Source organism: Panicum virgatum, chromosome 4N (assembly GCF_016808335.1).
Source record: "Panicum virgatum strain AP13 chromosome 4N, P.virgatum_v5, whole genome shotgun sequence".
Lineage (NCBI taxonomy): Eukaryota > Viridiplantae > Streptophyta > Magnoliopsida > Poales > Poaceae > Panicum > Panicum virgatum.
Window position 1 is genome coordinate 48,025,191 of NC_053148.1, and position 17,321 is coordinate 48,042,511.

The following is a 17,321-nucleotide window of genomic DNA, read 5'->3' on the forward strand; positions in this document are numbered from 1 at the left end:
AAACCAGCTCCACGCGAAGCTCTGTCAAACGGGGTGCTCCACCACGGCTCTGGAGGAGGAGCCCCTGAAATCACTCTCTCTGGAGCCCAACGACAAAGCAAGAGCCACAATTCGTGGCTCCACACGGCTCCGGCCCTTTCACCTCCTTATCCTCATGAGGGGTGGAGCAGAGGTGGCAGTCCCCGAGGTGGAGTGGCGGTGGCGGCCATTAGCACGAGCTCGAGCCTCTTGCCGCCAACGCGAGCTCGAGGCACAAGAGTGCATAGACGAGCGAGGAACGCACGGCGATCCGCGGGGAGAAGGGCGGCCGGTGGGAGCTCGCCGCAGCGGAGGGAAACTGAGTGGCGGCGGTGGCGGCCCAAGGCGCGGCAATGAGAGCGCGAGGAGGAGCGCAGGGGCCGGCGAGGGGCACGATGTGGAGTGGGCCGCTGGCGGAGGGGATGCGGGGTGGGCTGCCAAATGGGGGGAGGGCAATGGAGGTGGAATGTAACGGGACGGGGAGGTCGGGCGAATGGATAAGGAGGAGAGAAGGAAAAAAAAGGAGAGGAAAAGGATGGAAAGGAAAAAAGAAGAAGAAAGGAAGAATAGAAAAAAATATAGGAAAGGGCAAATAAGATATTTTACAACATCAATCCAGTAGGTGAAACTATTTTGCCAAATATTTTTCAAAATAGTTTCTTCTCTATTGGTGAAGTCGCTCCACTAGAGAAGTCGAAGCCGAAGCTATTTGTGGAAAAAGCCGAAGCTCTACCAAACAGATTTTTTATGTATCCAGGAGTCAGGCTGAGAGGCAGCTTTTGCACCTGCCGAGCCAACCTCAGAATGTAGACCGGGCAACCAATCGATCAAAGCGGTACTCGTCCAGTGAGTCTGGTGGGCCTAAATGCAGCCAACTAATCGCATCCCAACTGCTGAAAGCCCAATATGACCCATTTAGCCTGCTAGCTATTACTACCGCCCCTGACTATGCTTCTACTCCAACTGGGCCTCATCGCTCTACTCGGCCCAAGGTCTCCAACGTGCGCGTATCCGGTAAGGAGTGGAACTGGCCCATGTAGCCGCGCGTGTGTGTGTGTTGCGCCTGCGTGCGCTGAGGTCTCCTTGCTTTTCTGCATAAGTAAGAAACGAGAGCAGAGGCCATGGCATGTATGAAGAATATGATAAACCTCTCTGAGAATCGAAGCTGTCCTCCGAACTATATCCTCTCCCCTTTTTGATTCTCTCCGATCTACCTCCTCCTCCTCCGAGTAGCTAACATCCTGGTATCAAATTCATCTATCCTGGAGTCCCTTCCCCCTCATCAGCACTTTACTCGTTTCCAAAAAAGAGCCGGCGCCATGGATCCCGTCGTCAAGCTCATCCTCGACGAGATGCAGCAGCGCTTCTCCGACGAGCTCCGCAAGGGCTTCTCCGACCACGATGAGAAGTGTGACCGCCGCTTCCACGACCTCGAACAGTCCCAAGGCGCCCGCCTCGACCGCTTGGAGGACGCGGCCCAAGTGTTCGACGACTGGCGTCCTCGCATCGAAGCCACCATCGACGATGTGAAGCTCGAGCTCGGCAAGGTCACCTGCTTCTGGGATCGCTCCCTCCAGGAACGTGCCGTCCACGAGCCCCCAATCTTCCCGTCACCACATTCGGCGACGGAGCGCCTACTTGCTCCTGTTGGCACCGACGGCCCCACTGGGCACTGCGTGGAACAACATTCCCGGGATGAAGGGTTCGGATCCGTGTTGATCCAATCCCACATCCTGGTCATGGGTGCGTCGTCTCGCTCACCTCATCCCCCCTCCCGCGAATTCCGCTTTCTCTAGTTTTTCCCGTGACAACCCCCTTCTCGGCAAACCCCCCAAATTACACTTCCACCGGTTCGATGGGGGAAAACCCTCGTCTCTGGATCTCTCGATGTGAGGATTATTTTGAGATGTATTCTGTCAATTCTAGTATTTGGGTCCGTTTAGCGTTGAATCAACTCGATGGTCCGGCCGCTCGCTGGTCCCAATCTGTTGCCAAGCGCTTGAAGCAGTCTTCCTGGTCTGAATTTTCTGCTCTGTTGCTTGAGCATTTCGGCCGTGATCAGCAGGAATCTCTGATCTGACAGCTTTACCACATCCGCCAAACTACTACTATTGCTGATTATGTCGATAGGTTTTTTGAACTTGTGGATCAGCTTATTGCTTATGAACATACCACCGACCCCATGTATTACACCATTCGTTTCATGGATGGCTTACGCGATGACATTCGTTCTTCTATTCAGGTTCAGCGTCCCTCTGTCGGTGCCTAGACCCGACAGCCTGGGACCAACTAGTGATGATGCTGCGTGTCCCTAATCCCAGATGGTTGATGCAAGAGGCAACACAGGAACGCACGGGTTTATCCTAGTTCCGGCCGCAGGGCCGTACGTCCAGCAAAGGGGTGTGCGAGGGCACTGTACTGTCTTGCACCGGGGGTGCCTGTAGTAGGGGTACAAGCAAGGCGAGAGAGAGACGCTCCCAAGTCTCTGCTAGAGGAGAGATTGATTGAGGCGAGTGCCAATATCGGGGCTCAAGAGCGTGTGCGCTCTGTGAGTTGTGCTGAGTGTGGTGTTCTGCCCAGATGGAGAAGATAGAGCCCGCCTCCCCTTTTATAGACACAAGGAGGGGCATTGTACATGTACGAGAGGGGGGAGAAGTCGTCGTTCTTCCCCGAATCGGGGGTGTGCAATGGCAGAATACTGTAGAAAGTACACTGTGCCACACTGGAGAGTGAGGCACCGGGCGTGCAGTCGTCCTGGGTGTCGTCCTTGGTCTTGCGGAGATCGCGCCGGCGTCCTTGTGGCTCCAGCGGGCAGAATGGTGGTCGCTGTAGAGGGTACCATCCCCTGCGCTTGACGTGGCGGTGTTCCGAGGGTCCTGCAGGCAGGGGTCTTGTCCTGGTCAAGGTCGGGGCCGCTTCCGAGGGCCGTGCCCATGCTGTTCGAGGGTTCCACGGAGGGGAAAGTACAAGGGAAGTACGGGGAGTTGGCAGCACAGTGGCTGGAGCAGTGCCGCACGTCTCACACAGCGTCACATGTTCCCACAGTGTCGCCACAGTGCCGGGGATGTCCTGAGCAGTGACCGGAGTTGGCAGATAAGACCCTGGACACAGCCACTATGCGGAGTGGAGGCCTGACGCCATCTGATTCGGGAGCTGCGGCGGAGTGGTTGGCATTTAATGCCTCCGTACGGCGGACGGGCGAGCGGATGGCCATTTGTCCTTTCTGTCGAGGGGTGGCCTCGAGTGAGGCGGAGTCGACCCGATCGCTCGAGGGTAGGCTCGCTATCCTCGAGCGAGGCGGAGATGCGGGGCGCCTGTCGAGGGTCTCGGCGAGGAGCCCTCGAGCGAAGCGGAGATTGCCCCGCGGGTTTGTGGGGGTACGCATGGGCCGCGCTGTGTTCTTGGGCCGTGAATTGGGTTTCTTTGAGTCCTTTCCTTTCCTCCGGATTGGAAGGAGGCTGTTGGCCTTCGTAAGCCCGGTCGCCTAACATATGTTTTGTGTTTTAAGTGTGATTTAGTCCCTTGGTTAGGGTGTCCCTAGTTATGGTACCCGACAGTAGCCCCTGAGCCTTTGTGGGGATGAGGATCAGCCCTGCAGAGGCTTGACTCCTTGAGGGCGTGACTCGGGCGTTGACCATGGGTATCTTAGTCTGCCCGGTGGGGGAGCGACTGTGCTCCGGAGAGCATTGTCGGAGGAGATTGATCCAAGATAGGGGTTTCTTGTTGGAGAAGCAATGAGGTGGCCACTCCGAGTTGTCTATGCAGATCATAGTTGCCTCGAGCACCATGGCGTTGCTGCTGGGGGTGTCGCTGTCGTGCTGATGAGGTCGTTCGAGCTGATCTGTGGAGGGTTTTGATTCCTCTATTGTGTGAAGTTTCCTCCTTGGGGGCGCGTCAGCGCACCCGCGGGTGTAGCCCCCGAGGCCTTGGAGGAGTGCTTGCACTCGTCCAAGGGCTATAAATATAGCCCTGCATGGTTGACAGATTGGGGAGACTGCTCATCTTCCTTTTTAGCCGGCATCGGCGTTCCTTTCAGCCGGCCTCAGCACTTTTCATGCTGGGGCAGCGACCCGTGATTCTGTTGAACCATCTGGCCTATGCACGTTGAGTGCGGGGGGTTTGGTTAAACACGTGGAACTCCACAGTCGACGGTTGCCGATTCATTCGAGGGTGCTACGGTGTGCAAGGAGCCCCTGAGCCCTGGCCTGGGTGTAGGCGTTCAGGGGACCCTCGACTTCCTGTTACGACCCTCGTCGCCCTTCCGCAGGGATGAGGGGTGAAGCGCGCCATGCTACCCATGCCCGGACCGCGAGTCATGGTTGCTTCAGTGAGCTGCTAGCGGGTGGTTCAAGTGGACGTCCGTGCCCCATTCGGTATGGGTCGGCTCGTGGTCCGTGGACATGTCTCATAAAGCGCTCGCAAAGGTTCGCTAGGCGGGGCTCGGACCCATTCGATAGGGTCTGAGGGCTCGGTGCTCTCCCTCGATGGGTTCCCTCTGCTAGGCACCCTCGGCTGGCCTCGAACACTGCGTAGGGCATCTCGAACTCCGCGTTCGAGGGTCGCTTGTATGGCACGCCCAAGCAGTCCCTGACTCTGGTAATCTTGGGCGCCTGTCGAACCCTTGACGGGCCAGGCTTCGAACCCCTGATCAGTAAGGCCTCGGAATTGATTTCCTTCGACGGTAAGTAATCCTTGGAGGGAATATTCCGTAACGGTTCGCTTAAACGGCGCGGAGTCGCCGAGTGTACGCGCGGGTCTTCCGCTAGTCATGGGTGACATGGCCCAGTACGCGCGGGCGCGCCTTTTCAGGGGCTGCCCTGGGTAGGTGGAGAGGCGTGGGCGGCGGCTGGTGGATTTGACGGTGCTACAGTCCCGCCGCGCCCGTCGGTTACCGCACCGTAATTATTGCCGAGTGCCCACGTGGGAGCGTCCATGATAGTGGGGCCCAACTGTCAGCGGCAGCAAAATCTACCGCATTCAATGCGGCGGATTTGGGGCCACGACGGCAAATCCGCCAGTCTTGAGGGATAAAAGCGGGGAAGGGGGATCGTTCGGGCTCACCTGGCCATCTTGCCTTCGCCTCCCTTGTCCTCTCCGCCTCCCTTGCATCCAGAGCCCAGAGCCGAGAGCGAGAGGAGGAAGAAGAAGGAGAGAATGAGAGTGCACCTTAGCCTTTGCTCGAGCTGGCCTTTCATGTTCTCTGGCGATTCGAAGCGATGTCGGGGGTCAGGGAGCCGTTGCCGTGGGGGAAGTCCACCGCCACCGCGGCGGTCTTGGAGCAGCTGGTCGTCGAGAGGCTGCTCCTGACGAACAACAACCTGGAGCGTCCGGTGTGGATTCCTCCGCGGCCAGAGGAGACTGAGCCGAATCCCCCCGACGGCTACATCGTGAGCCTCGTGCGGCTCCACGAGAGGGGATTTGGCCTCCCCGTCGGCAGATTCATGCGGGTGCTGTGCGACTACTACGGGATGGAGTTGCACAACTTCAGCCCCAACTCTATCTCGCAAGCAGCGGTCTTTGTCGCTGTCTACGAGCGGTATCTGGGGATCGAAGCGCACTGGGATCTGTGGATCCACCTGTTTCGCGGCGAGCTCTTCATCGACAACGCGCGGGGCTAGCCAAAGAGGTACGCCCGCGCCGGCGGCCTCATGCTCCATTTCGCACGAATAGGACGGATTTGTACATCCCCAGCAGGATGACTACGAACAACGCCAGGTGGAGCCGAGGGTGGTTCTACCTGCGCAACGACGGTGGGCGTCTTCCGGCGTTCACCAACAAGGTGCTCCGGGAGTGGCCGGAGAAGTGGAGCTGGGGGGTGTCGCCCCAGAGGCAGCAGGCCAAGCTCGAGGTGCTGACCAACACACTGCAGCGCCTGGCGAGGAAGGGACTGATGGCGGCTGCCGTCATCACAAATTTTCATCGGTAGAGGGTGCTTCCTCTCACGGAGAGGAACCTGCCAATCTTTGACCTCACCGCCGAGGCCCTGTACGTGGGCTCGAGGACGTCGAACGTGCTGCTCCCCCACATCATCGCTGCCCATAGAGCGAAGAGTGCGGTGGCGGAGTTCCCCGACAATACAGATGATCTCTGGGAGATCAAGATGCGCCCCGAGGCGGGGTACATTTCTGTGGTGAGTTTATGTTTCAATTCGTTGTCGATTTTGTGTTGTTTCCTCCCCACTCCTTGTTCCTGACTTGGTTGCGTTTGCAGGTTGTGAGCCACAAGGGCCACGTCTCAAAGCCCCCAGTCCCGGAGGAATGCGAAGCCAACCGCCTGCGAGGTGAGGCGGCGAAGAGGAAGAAAGACGTGGCGAAGGAAACCACCGCCAGGAAGAGGGAGAGGAAGGAGAAGCACGCTAAGGTGTGCCAGATTGCACAAGCGGAGGGTGCCCCGCGTTCCACCACACCCGTGTCCACCGAGGAGGAAGATCCCTCAGATGGAGGGCTCAACTTCTCGAAGTCCGACGACGATGAGGTGGTGACGGGCACGAGTTCCCCGCCGGCCTACCTGGGGGTTGGCGGGGGCTCGTCGGTGACGCTAGGCAAGGCGACGCTCGCGCCGGGATCGTTGTTGCATCCGCCCTCAGCGAGGGCGGAGCATAGGTCGCCCGCATCGGCAGTGAGCGGGAGGTCGTCTGCGCCCGCGATGGGGCAGAGGGCGTCCACGCCGGGGGCGAGGCAAAGGTCGCCCGCGCCAGCGGTGAGCGAGAGGACACCCATGCCCGCGACGGGCGGTAGGGGGTCCGCGGCGAGCGCGGGAACGCCCGCACATACGGCCTCGAGGCTTAGGCCGACCCGAGGACGGTGCCCTTGGGTCAGTCTTCAGGAGGCGTCAGCGTGCCACGGGCCCGGAGGAGCGGCGCGGGCAAGCGCAGCATGAGCACCCGGTCGGAGTAAGAGATCTTGACTTTTACCCTTCGTATTCATTTACTTGACCCTCCAATCCTGTTGACTCCAACATTTCTTCCCCAATTGCCCAGCTCCGGGGCCACCACACGGAATGCGGCCCACCTCGTGCCGACCAAGGCCCTCAAGACCAGGGCACATGCGACGCCGCACACGGCGCCGCAGCCCCCACCCAGAGTGGACATAGAGGTGGAGGCCGAAAAGCTCCACGAAGCGGTGGCTCGAGGGGCCAAGGAGGCCCAACTGGCCCGAGCGCTGGCGAGTGGGGGCGACGCCGGCCAGAGCGGCATTGTAATGGCCGCTCGGGCTGACGCCGAGGAGGAGGCTGGCCGGGGCTACGCGGACGACACCGCCTGGCCGGACGTCGAAATCAAGGCCAGTCAGGCCGACGCGGATAGCGCCACCCAGCCGGTTGCAGGAGGAGGAGCTGGTGGGGACGCATCGGAGCGCCCCGCTGGCCGAAGAGAGGACGAGAGCCCCGCCCCCGAGCCCCCAAGGGCCGGGGTTGAGAGTATCGCGGAGGATGAGTCAGCGCCAGGGGTGCTGGTGGTGGAGGAGTCCCGCGTCCCAGAGCCTGCGAGGGCCGGGGACGAGGGCGCTGTCACAGCGGCGACGACGCAGATGGCACCGGGGAACATGGAGCCGTTGGTGGAGCTACCGCTGAGCAGCGATGAGTTCGGGGATTTGAGGGACATCGACCCCGCTACTGCGGCCAGTGCCGCCGAACGGATTGCCGAGTTCATGTCGGCCTCCGAGGAGGTGCTCAGCGCGGGGACGTCCGAGGGGCCCCGTTATGGGGCGATCATCCAGTCCGGGGTCCCCTTGGAATTTCTCCGCAACGAGCAGGAGGAGGAAGCAGTCTGGAAGGCGTAGTACGAGGTCGGCTCTCAGATTCAGGGCCACCTCGACCGCGCCTTGTAGCTTCATAGGATGACGGACCCCCAGATCAGCAAGGTAGGTGCCTTTCCCCTGGTTATCGCTCGTGTGCGGTCTTGTTCTTGTGTGCTTCACTCGTGCTCTTCCACTTGCAGCGGTTGAGGGAAATCTTGCGCAACAAGAGTGCTGAGCTGACCCGGTTGTACTCCCAAGTGCACTGGCTTGGGTAGCACAACGCCGACTTGGTGCTACGGACGATTGAGGCCAACACCCTAGTGACCACCCTGGGAGCGCGCCAGCGTGCGCTAGAGGAGGAGCTGGTGTAGACTGCCGGCGAGCGCGACGCCCAGAGGGCCGCGGCGGAGCAAAGAGCCCGAGAGGCCGAGGCGCAGGCTGTCGAGCTGCAGCGAGCTAGGACGGCGCTCGAGCAGAAGGAGGCCGAGCACTAGCGCAAGGAGGCCGAGCTCCAAGGCAAGGAGGCCGAGCTCCAGCACGAGAAGGCGATCGTCGCCATGCTCACGGGGACCCTCGAGGAGAAGGGTAAAGCCCTCAAGGAGAAGGAAGTGGTAGTGCGTAACACCGAGGCCGCCCTCAAGGAGAAGGATGACTCCTTGTCCGCGCACCAGGAAGCCGCACGGGTCCTGCAAGAAGAGGCGCAAGGGTTAATCATGGGTAAGTAGTCGAGATTTTGCTGTTATTTGATCCTAGTTTATTGCAACTTATCTTGGTTCCCCTGTTCAGAGCTGAGGAAGAAGGTGGCGGACGAGACCGCGGTGAAGGAGGCTGCCAACACCGCGTTCATGGCGGTGCACGATGAGTATGCAGAGCTGGAGCGGACCGCTGTGAGCGTGTGTCAGGAACTCAAGGGGGACGGTGCCTTGTCTGGTAGCTCGGTGGCTAGCCGCCTGCAAGCGCTGGTGGTCGGATCGCCGAGCATGCCAAGAGCACTTTCCGCCTCGGGGTCCTACGAGCCCTCGCTGTGGCCTCGACACACTATGACATGGACCTCCGGTTGGTGTCATCGGGGTACGTCGTCCCGACCGATGCTGATGCGGATGCTGCGTCGGCCATCATGAATGACGCCGCCGCCGCCACCGAGGAGTTCGCCACCACCTTGACCAAGAAGCTTGAGGCCGACATCCCCCCGATAGCTGAATTTGTTGCTATTGAAGATCCACCGAGGGGGGAAGACAACCTGTAGGGAATCTGGGCCTCGTAGCCCATGTAATAAGTTAGTACTTGTAGCAATCGTACTTTTGGATTTAAGAAATTTGTTATTGTAAATCGACAGTGCGGCCCGTCGAGGCCTTGTGTGTTCGAGCCTTCGTTTTTTCTACTTTACTTCTGTGTTCTCGTATATGCTTTAGATAGGTTTCAGCGAGGAAGTTGTCGTTCATAAACGTCTTAGGCGTAGGGAGGTGAGTGGGGATGTCATATCCCGGACGCATAGGCGGTCCCGCGGCTCGGCCGATCCCGTTCCTTAGTCGCTTACGCCTAGCGTCTACCTTTCTAAGTACACGAGAAACTTAGATGTGGAATTTTTTCAAAAAAAACATTGGTGATTTTCGGGGATGTTCGGGGGTTCCCCCCATAGTAGCCCCCGAGGGAGGCTTGGCTTTGCCGAGGGTAAAGCCGAGCGTACCTCATTGTTCGTGGGCATCCGATCCCCCGAGGGTTCGGAGAGTTCCCAAAGATAAATAAGTAAAGCATACTCCTTCATTGCTTCGGGAAATCTTAAATACGAGTACAAACGATGTACAAATAGCTTGGAATTCTAAGGATAGAAGCAACGTAGCTGCTGTATGTTCCAAGCATTAGCGAAGACTTCGCCGTTTTCGTTCGCCAGCTTGTACGTGCCGGGCTTGAGCACCTCAGCGATGATGTACGGGCCTTCCCACGGTAGCGAAAGCTTGTGGCGTCCTCTGTTGTCTTGCCGAAGCCTCAGCACCAAGTCGCCCTTGTTGAGGTCTCGGCGTCGAACTCTTTGCGCTTGATACCTTTGCAGGGACTGCTGATAACGCGCTGAGTGAAGGAGCGCCACTTGGTCTAGCAAGTTTTCGTGGGCTTGCTGGTTCTGCTACTCTTGGTAGGACTTGAGCCTTGGTGACCCGTACTCCAAGTATGTGAGGAGCATGGCCTCGGCGCCATAGACGAGGAAGAATGGGGTAAAGCCCGTGGCTCTGCTTGGGGTCGTCCTCAGTCTCCAGATAACCGAGGGCAACTCTGTGAGCCACCTCCGGCCAAACATGTTCAGCTTGTTGAAGATCCTTGGCTTGAGGCATTGGAGGATCATGCCATTGGCACGCTCCACTTGCCCATTCATCTATGGGTGCGCCACAGCCGTCCAGTCCACGTGTATGTGGTAGCTGTCGCAGAACGCCAAGAATTTCTTGCCCGTGAACTGGGTGCCGTTGTCGATGATGATCAAATTTGGGACCCCAAACCTGAAGACGATGTCAGTGAAGAACATAACAGCTTGCTCAGACTTGATCTTGCCGATGGGTCAAGCCTCGATCCATTTGGAGAACTTGTCGATCGCCACCAACAAGTGAGTGAAGCCCCCGGGCGCCTTCTACAGCGGGCCAATGAGGTCCAGTCCCACACACGGCGAATGGCCACGTGATGGGGATGGTCTGCAGAGCGTGAGCCAGGAGGTGTGTCTTCCAGGCGTAGAACTGGCAACCCTCGCAGGTCTGCATAACATCAGTAGCGTCGGCGACCGCAGTGGGCCAGTAAAAGCCATGTCAAAACGCGTTGCCCACGAGGGTATGCGGCACGGCGTGGTGACCGCAGGTGCCAGCGTGGATGTCTCGAATCAGCTCCTTGCCCTCGGGAATCGGGATGCAGCATTGCAAGACGCTCGAGGGACTGCGCTTGTACAACTCGTCGTCAATTAGGACGAAGGACTTGGCCCGCCAAGCGATGCACCGTGCCTGAGCATGATCCGAGGGTAGGACCCCTCGAATCATCCAGTCAAGGTACTGGGTGCGCCAATCTCGCAGGGGTGGGGCCTCGTCCATAGAGGAGGTCCCGAAGTCAGTGTCCATGGCCTCGGGCTCCTCCGTCCAGGGGTCCTTGGCCGATGGCTCCGTGGTCGCAGCCCCCGAGGGTCCGGGTGCCGCTCCGACGGCTTCTGCAGGGTTCTTGAAGTCGACAGACGGCTTAGCGAGGTCGCGGGTGAAGACATTCGGGGGAATGGTGGTCCGCCCAGACGCGATCTTGGCTAGTTGGTCCGCTTCGTCATTGTACTTGCACGCGATGTGGTTGAGCTCGAGCCCATCGAACTTTTCTTCGAGGCGACACACTGCATTGCAGTACGCCTCCATCTTCTCGTCATGGCAGCTTGCCTCCTTCATCACCTGGTCGGTGATGAGCTGGGAGTCTCCCCGGACGTCGAGACGTTTGATTCCAAGTTCGATGGCGATGCGGAGACCGCTGATAAGGGCCTCGTACTCCGCCATGTTGTTGGACGCCGGGAAGTGCAAACGCACCACGTAGCGCATGTGTTCTCCGAGGGGTGAGATGAAGAGCATGTCCGCGCCTGTGCCGGTCTTTATTACCGACCCATCGAAGTACATGAGCCAGCATTCCGCTTGAATCTGGGGTGGGGGCAGCTGAGTGTCGGTCCACTCGACTATGAAGTCTGCCAAGATCTGGGATTTGACCGCCTTGTGAGGTGCGTAAGTGAGGGTCTCTCCCATCAGCTCCAATGACCACTTGGCTATCCTACCCGTGACCTCCCGGTTGTGGACTATTTTCCCGAGGGGGAAGGATGAGACCACGGTGATGGGATGGGCCTCAAAGTAGTGGCACAGCTTGCGCCGAGCCAGGATCACTGCATAGAGCAATTTCTGGATCTGTGGATATCGTGTCTTGGTTTCAGACAGCACTTCACTTATGAAGTACACCGTCCTCTGGACAGGCAGAGCGTGTCCCTCCTCTTGCCATTCTACAACGATGGCGGCACTGACGACCTGAGTTGTGGCTGCCACGTATAGGTAGAGGGGCTCGCTGTCCATTGGCAGTGTTAGGATTGGAGTGTTGGTGAGCGACACCTTGAGTTTGTCGAGAGCCTCCTGGGCCTCGGGGGTCCACAAGAAGCGTTCGGACTTCCTCAGGAGTCGATAGAGGGGCAAGCCTTTCTCGCCGAGGCACGAGATGAATCGGCTGAGGGACGCCAGGCATCCCATGACCTTCTGTACCCCCTTTAGGTCTCGGATCGGTCCCATCCGAGTGATGCCCGAGACTTTCTCAGGGTTGGGTTCAATGCCCCGCTGGGAGACGATGAAACCCAGGAGCATGCCTCGAGGAACTCCGAACACACACTTCTCGGGGTTGAGTTTCACCCCCTTTGCCCTAAGGCAATCGAACGCGATCCTGAGATCGGCTACTAGGTCGTCCGTCTTCCTGGATTTCACAATGATGTCGTCGACATATGCCTCTATGGTCCGCCCTATATGGTCTTTGAACACATGGAGCATACATCGCTGGTATGTGGGTCCGGCGTTTCTAAGGCCAAAGGCATCGTGACGTAACAGTACATGCTGAAAGGAGTGATAAAAGAAGTCGCGAGCTGGTCGGACTCTTTCATCTTGATTTTGTGGTAACCGGAATACGCATCGAGAAAGGATAAAAGTTCGCATCCCGCAGTTGAATCAACGATTTGATCAATTCGTGGCAAAGGAAAGAGAACCTTAGGACATGCTTTATTTAAACTAGTATAATCTACACACATCCTCCACTTTCCACTCTTTTTCTTAACTAAGACAGGGTTAGAAAGCCACTCGGGATGGAATACCTCCTTGATGAATCCGGCCTCCAAAAGCTTGTGCACCTCCTCGCCGATCGCCCGTCACTTGAGCTCGTCGAAGCACCGCAAGCATTGCTTGACCGGCTTGGAGTTCGGCAGGATATCAAGGGAGTGCTCGGCGACCTTGCTCGGGATGCCAGGCATGTCCGAGGGGCTCCACGCGAAGATGTCAGCATTGGCGCGGAGAAAGTCGACGAGCACCACTTCCTATTTGTTGTCGAGGGTGGCGCTGATCTTCAGCGTCTTGTCGTCGGAGGACTTTGGGTTGAGGGGAACGTCCTTGGCTCCCTCGGCAGGCTCGAAGGCGCCCGCGTGCCGCTGCTTGGAGCCCGTGGCCTCCTCAGCCATTCCTTGCAGCTGCGCGGCGAGGGCCTCGTCGAGCGCCAGAGCCTCGGCATGCTCGACGCACTCGACGTCGCACTCGTAGGCGTGCTCAAACGAGGAGCCGACGGTGATGACACCCTTCGGGCCCGGCATCTTCAGCTTGAGGTAGGTGTAGTTGGGGATGGCCATGAACTTGGTGTAGCAGGGACGGCCAAGGATGGTGTGGTAGGCTCCCCGGAACCCCACCACCTCGAAGGTGAGCACTTCCTCGCGGAAGTCGGCTGTCGTGCCAAAGCAGATGGGCAGGTCGATCTGGCCGAGGGGTTGGACTCACTTCCCCGGCGCAACGCCATGAAATGACGACTTGCTGGGGCGGAGCTTATCCAATCCGATCAGCATGAGCTCCAAGGTGTGGGCGTACATGATGTTGAGGCTGCTACCCCCGTCCATGAGCACCTTGGACAAGCGAGTGTTGCTGATGATGGGGTCGACAACGAGTGGATACCGTCCCGGGTGCGGGACGTAGTCGGGGTGGTCCTCGCTGCCGAAGGAGATGGTGTCCTCCGACCAGTCGAGGTAGGATGGCGTGGCCTTGGTGACGGAATAAACTTCTCGGCGCTCGTGCTTGCGCTGCCGAGAGGTCTTGTTCGTCGTCGGTCCTCCAAAGATGAAGAAGGCGTTCTCCACCGGGGGGAACTCGTCGTCTCCACCTTTGTTGCCAGTGTCCTTCTTCTTATCCTCATCGTGATTCGCGACGCGGTTGTAGTATTTGCGGAGCATCTCGCACTGCTTGAGGGTGTGGTTGACCGAGCCCTTGTGGTAAGGGCACGGCTTCTTGAGCATGTCGTCGAACAGGCCGCCACCGCCTCGAGGGGGGCCTCGAGGACCTTTGCGATCCGGGGCGGCGATGAAGGCCTCGTCGGAGTCCTCCGCCTGCCCTTGTCCGCGCTGATTTGGTGGGGCCGGCTTCTTTCATTTCTTCCCCCGCTTTTGTTTCTTGGCGGGGGCCTTGGTCTTGCTGTTGCTGCCCTCTGCAGGCGCATCTTCCTTGCGCTTGTTCGCCTTGCCGTCAAAGATGGCACCAACTGCCTCCTCGCCAGCGGCATAGTTGGTGGCGGTGTCGAACAACTCGTTGGTGTTGGCGGGACGGCTTTGCGCAAGCTCGTGCACCAGGTTCCTGCACGTCGTGCCTTCGAGGAAGGCGTTGATGACCTCGACGTGGGTAACGCTGGGGAGCTCGGTGCATTGCTTGGAGAAGCACCGCACATAGTCACGCAGGGACTCGTTGGGTTTCTGCCGACACCCCTTGAGGTCCCAAGAGTTCCCAGGGCGCACGTAGGTGCATTGGAAGTTGCCCACGAAGATCTTGACCAGGTCGGCCCAGTCATGGATTTGATCCGCGGGCAGGTGCTCGAGCCACGTTCGTGTGGTGTCGGCAAGGTGAAGGGGAAGGTTGTGGATGATCATGGCATCATCCGTTATGCCGCCCAGCTGGCATGCCAGGTGGTAGTCGTTGAGCCAGACCGCGAGATCGGTCTCGCCCGAGTACTTGACGAGGGTGGTGGGCTGTCGAAAGCGTGGGGGGGGGGGAAGGGAGCGGTGCGAATCTCCGGACTGAACACGCGGGTGCTCGGAGGCTCCGGTGACAGTCCCCTGTCGTGCTCGGGATCGAAACAGCCACCCCGTCGAGGGGTGTATATCCTCCCATTGATGATGTTGCGGGCATCGCCGTCGCTGGCGTGCCCGCGCGTGTCGTGGAGGCGCTCCTTCACAGGAGTCCTCTTGATGCGGTCATGCACCGAGGGTGCTTTCGCGTCGTCGGCTGCAGCCGCCTTGCCCATTCCTCCTAGGGGAGCGTGCACCGAGGCCTCGCGGCCCTGGTGTACTGCACCTTCGGCCCGCGGGACTGCCAAGTGCATGCGAGACGCAGAGCTCTCAGCCTGCAGTACAGTAGCCTGCTCGATGAGCACCTTCGCTTTGTTGCGCAGGTTGCGTCCCTCGGTCGTAGAGGGCTCCGGCATGGCTTGGAGTAGGTAAGCCGTGGCGACGAGCTATTCGCTGGCCCTTTTTAGTTCCAGTGATTTGCTGCCGTTGTCGTCGGCCAGGATCCGATCCCGGGCTACGCGTCCCGCCACCTGAGCTCGCGCACCGCGCACGGTGCGCTCCTGCTCAAGCATAGAACGCAGCAGTCGTGTCGCCGTGAGTTGTGCTAGCTGCGCACAGTGTGTTCCTGCTCGAGCTTTTTCTCGAGCTCCGTGAGTTGTGCTAGCTGCGCCTGCCGTGACGCCGAGCTTGACGAAGCGGCGGGGTTCGAAGGGGGCACTACCCCCTGGTTCGCAGGTGGGGGCTCCCTGCGATTCCCGTTGTCGCTTGACGCTTCCTCGACGGCTCCGTCCGCCAGCTCGACCATGAAGCACTCCCGATTGGGATCGTAATCCCCCTCGCTGGAGTCCTCGGAGCAGGTGAGGCAGTATGCTGCCACGAGCTGGAACGACCGGAAAGCGTCGAGGTCACGGACCCCGGAGTAGTCCACGGCTTCCTCGGCCGTGAAGTTGTCCATGAAGAAGTTGATGTCGTCGGCGATCGAGCCCGCCGTCTCGGGGTAGGAGTCGTCAGGAGATGACGCGATGAGGTTGCGGATCGAGAAGAGATGATGACCTGGTAGATCCTCGTACTCGGTGAAGTTGGCGCTGTCTGAGGAGGCGTAGGTGGCAGCGTTGCGCATCCCGAAGGAAAAAGGCGATGGCACAGTTGCGCCCTCCTTGGGAGGCACTGGGGTTGCAGTCGGTGGTGGTGCCGGCGCAGATGGCGCCGGAGCAGGTTGTGACGAAGTGGTGACTCCGTCGGCCGCAATGCTGAGCTGCGACATGCCAACCTCGACCCACGCGGGGGAGCTGAGGCGTGCCGCCCTGCGCCGCTTCATGCGTGCTTGTCGCGAGCGCTGGCCTGAGCGCATGTTGCGCCGGGCTGGTGGAGTCAGAGCGTCGAGGTTGCGTCTGGGCGAGAGGAGCTCCATGATGTAACCATGGCCGGTTGCCCCGAACTCGAGACTCCCGAACCAAATCACGTATCCCGCCGGGAGCGGATCCGAGACGCCCATGGGAAATGGATTGGATCTGCCCGCCATCCTGGATATCAAGTGGGAACAAAAGAGGAATGTCATGCAGCGAGCCCCTACCTGGCGTGCCAACTGTCGGTGCCCAAACCCGGCGGCCTGAGACCAACTAGTAATGATGCTGCGTGTCACTAATCCCAGATGGTTGATGCAAGAGGCAACACAGGAACGCACGGGTTTATCCTGGTTCCGGCCGCGGGATCGTACTTCCAGCAAAGGGGTGTGCGAGGGCACTGTACTGTCTTGCACCAGGGGTGCCTGTAGTAGGGGGTACAAGCAAGGCGAGAGAGGGAGGGAAGCTCCCAAGTCTCTGCTAGAGGAGAGATTGATTGAGGCGAGTGCCAATATCGGGGCTCAAGAGCGTGTGCACTCTATGAGTTGTGCTGAGTGTGGTGTTCTGCCCAGATGGAGAAGATAGAGCCCGCCTTCCCCTTTTATAGACACAAGGAGGGGCGTTGTACATGTACGGGAGGGGGAGAAGTCATCGTTCTTCCCCGAATCGGGGGCGTGCAATGGCAGAATACTATAGAAAGTACACTGTACCGCACTGGAGAGTGAGGCACCGGGTGTGCAGTCGCCCTGGGTGTCGTTCTTGGTCTTGCGGAGATCGCGCCGGCATCCTTGTGGCACCAACGGGCGGTATGGTGGTCGCTGTAGAGGGTATCGTCCCCTGCGCTTGACGTGGTGGTGTTCTGAGGGTCCTGCAGGCGGGGGTTTTGTCCTGGTCAAGGTCGGGGCCGCTTTCGAGGGCCGTGCCCATGCCGTTCGAGAGTTCCGCGGAGGGGAAAGTACAAGGGAAGCACGGGAGTTGGCAGCACAGTGGCTGGAGCAGTGCCGAGCACGTCTCGCACAGCGTCGCAGGTTTCCACAGTGTCGCCACAGTGCCGGGGATGGCCTGAGCAGTGACCGGAGTTGGCGGATAAGACCCTGGTCACAGCCACTGTGCAGAGTGGAGGCCTGACGCCGTCTGATCCGGGAGCTGCGGCGGAGTGGTTGGCATTTAATGCCACCGTACGACGGACGGGCGAGCGGATGGCTGTTTGTCCTTTCTGTTGAGGGGTGGCCTCGAGCAAGGCGGAGTCGACCCGCTCGCTCGAGGGTAGGCTCGCTACCATCGAGCGAGGCGGAGACGCAGGGCGCCTGTCGAGGGTCTCGGCGGGGAGCTCTCGAGCGAAGCGGAGATTGCCCCGCGGGTTCGTGGGGGTTCGGATGGGCCGCGCTGTGTTCTTGGGCTGTGGATTAAGCTTTTTTGAGTTCTTTCCTTTCCTCCGGA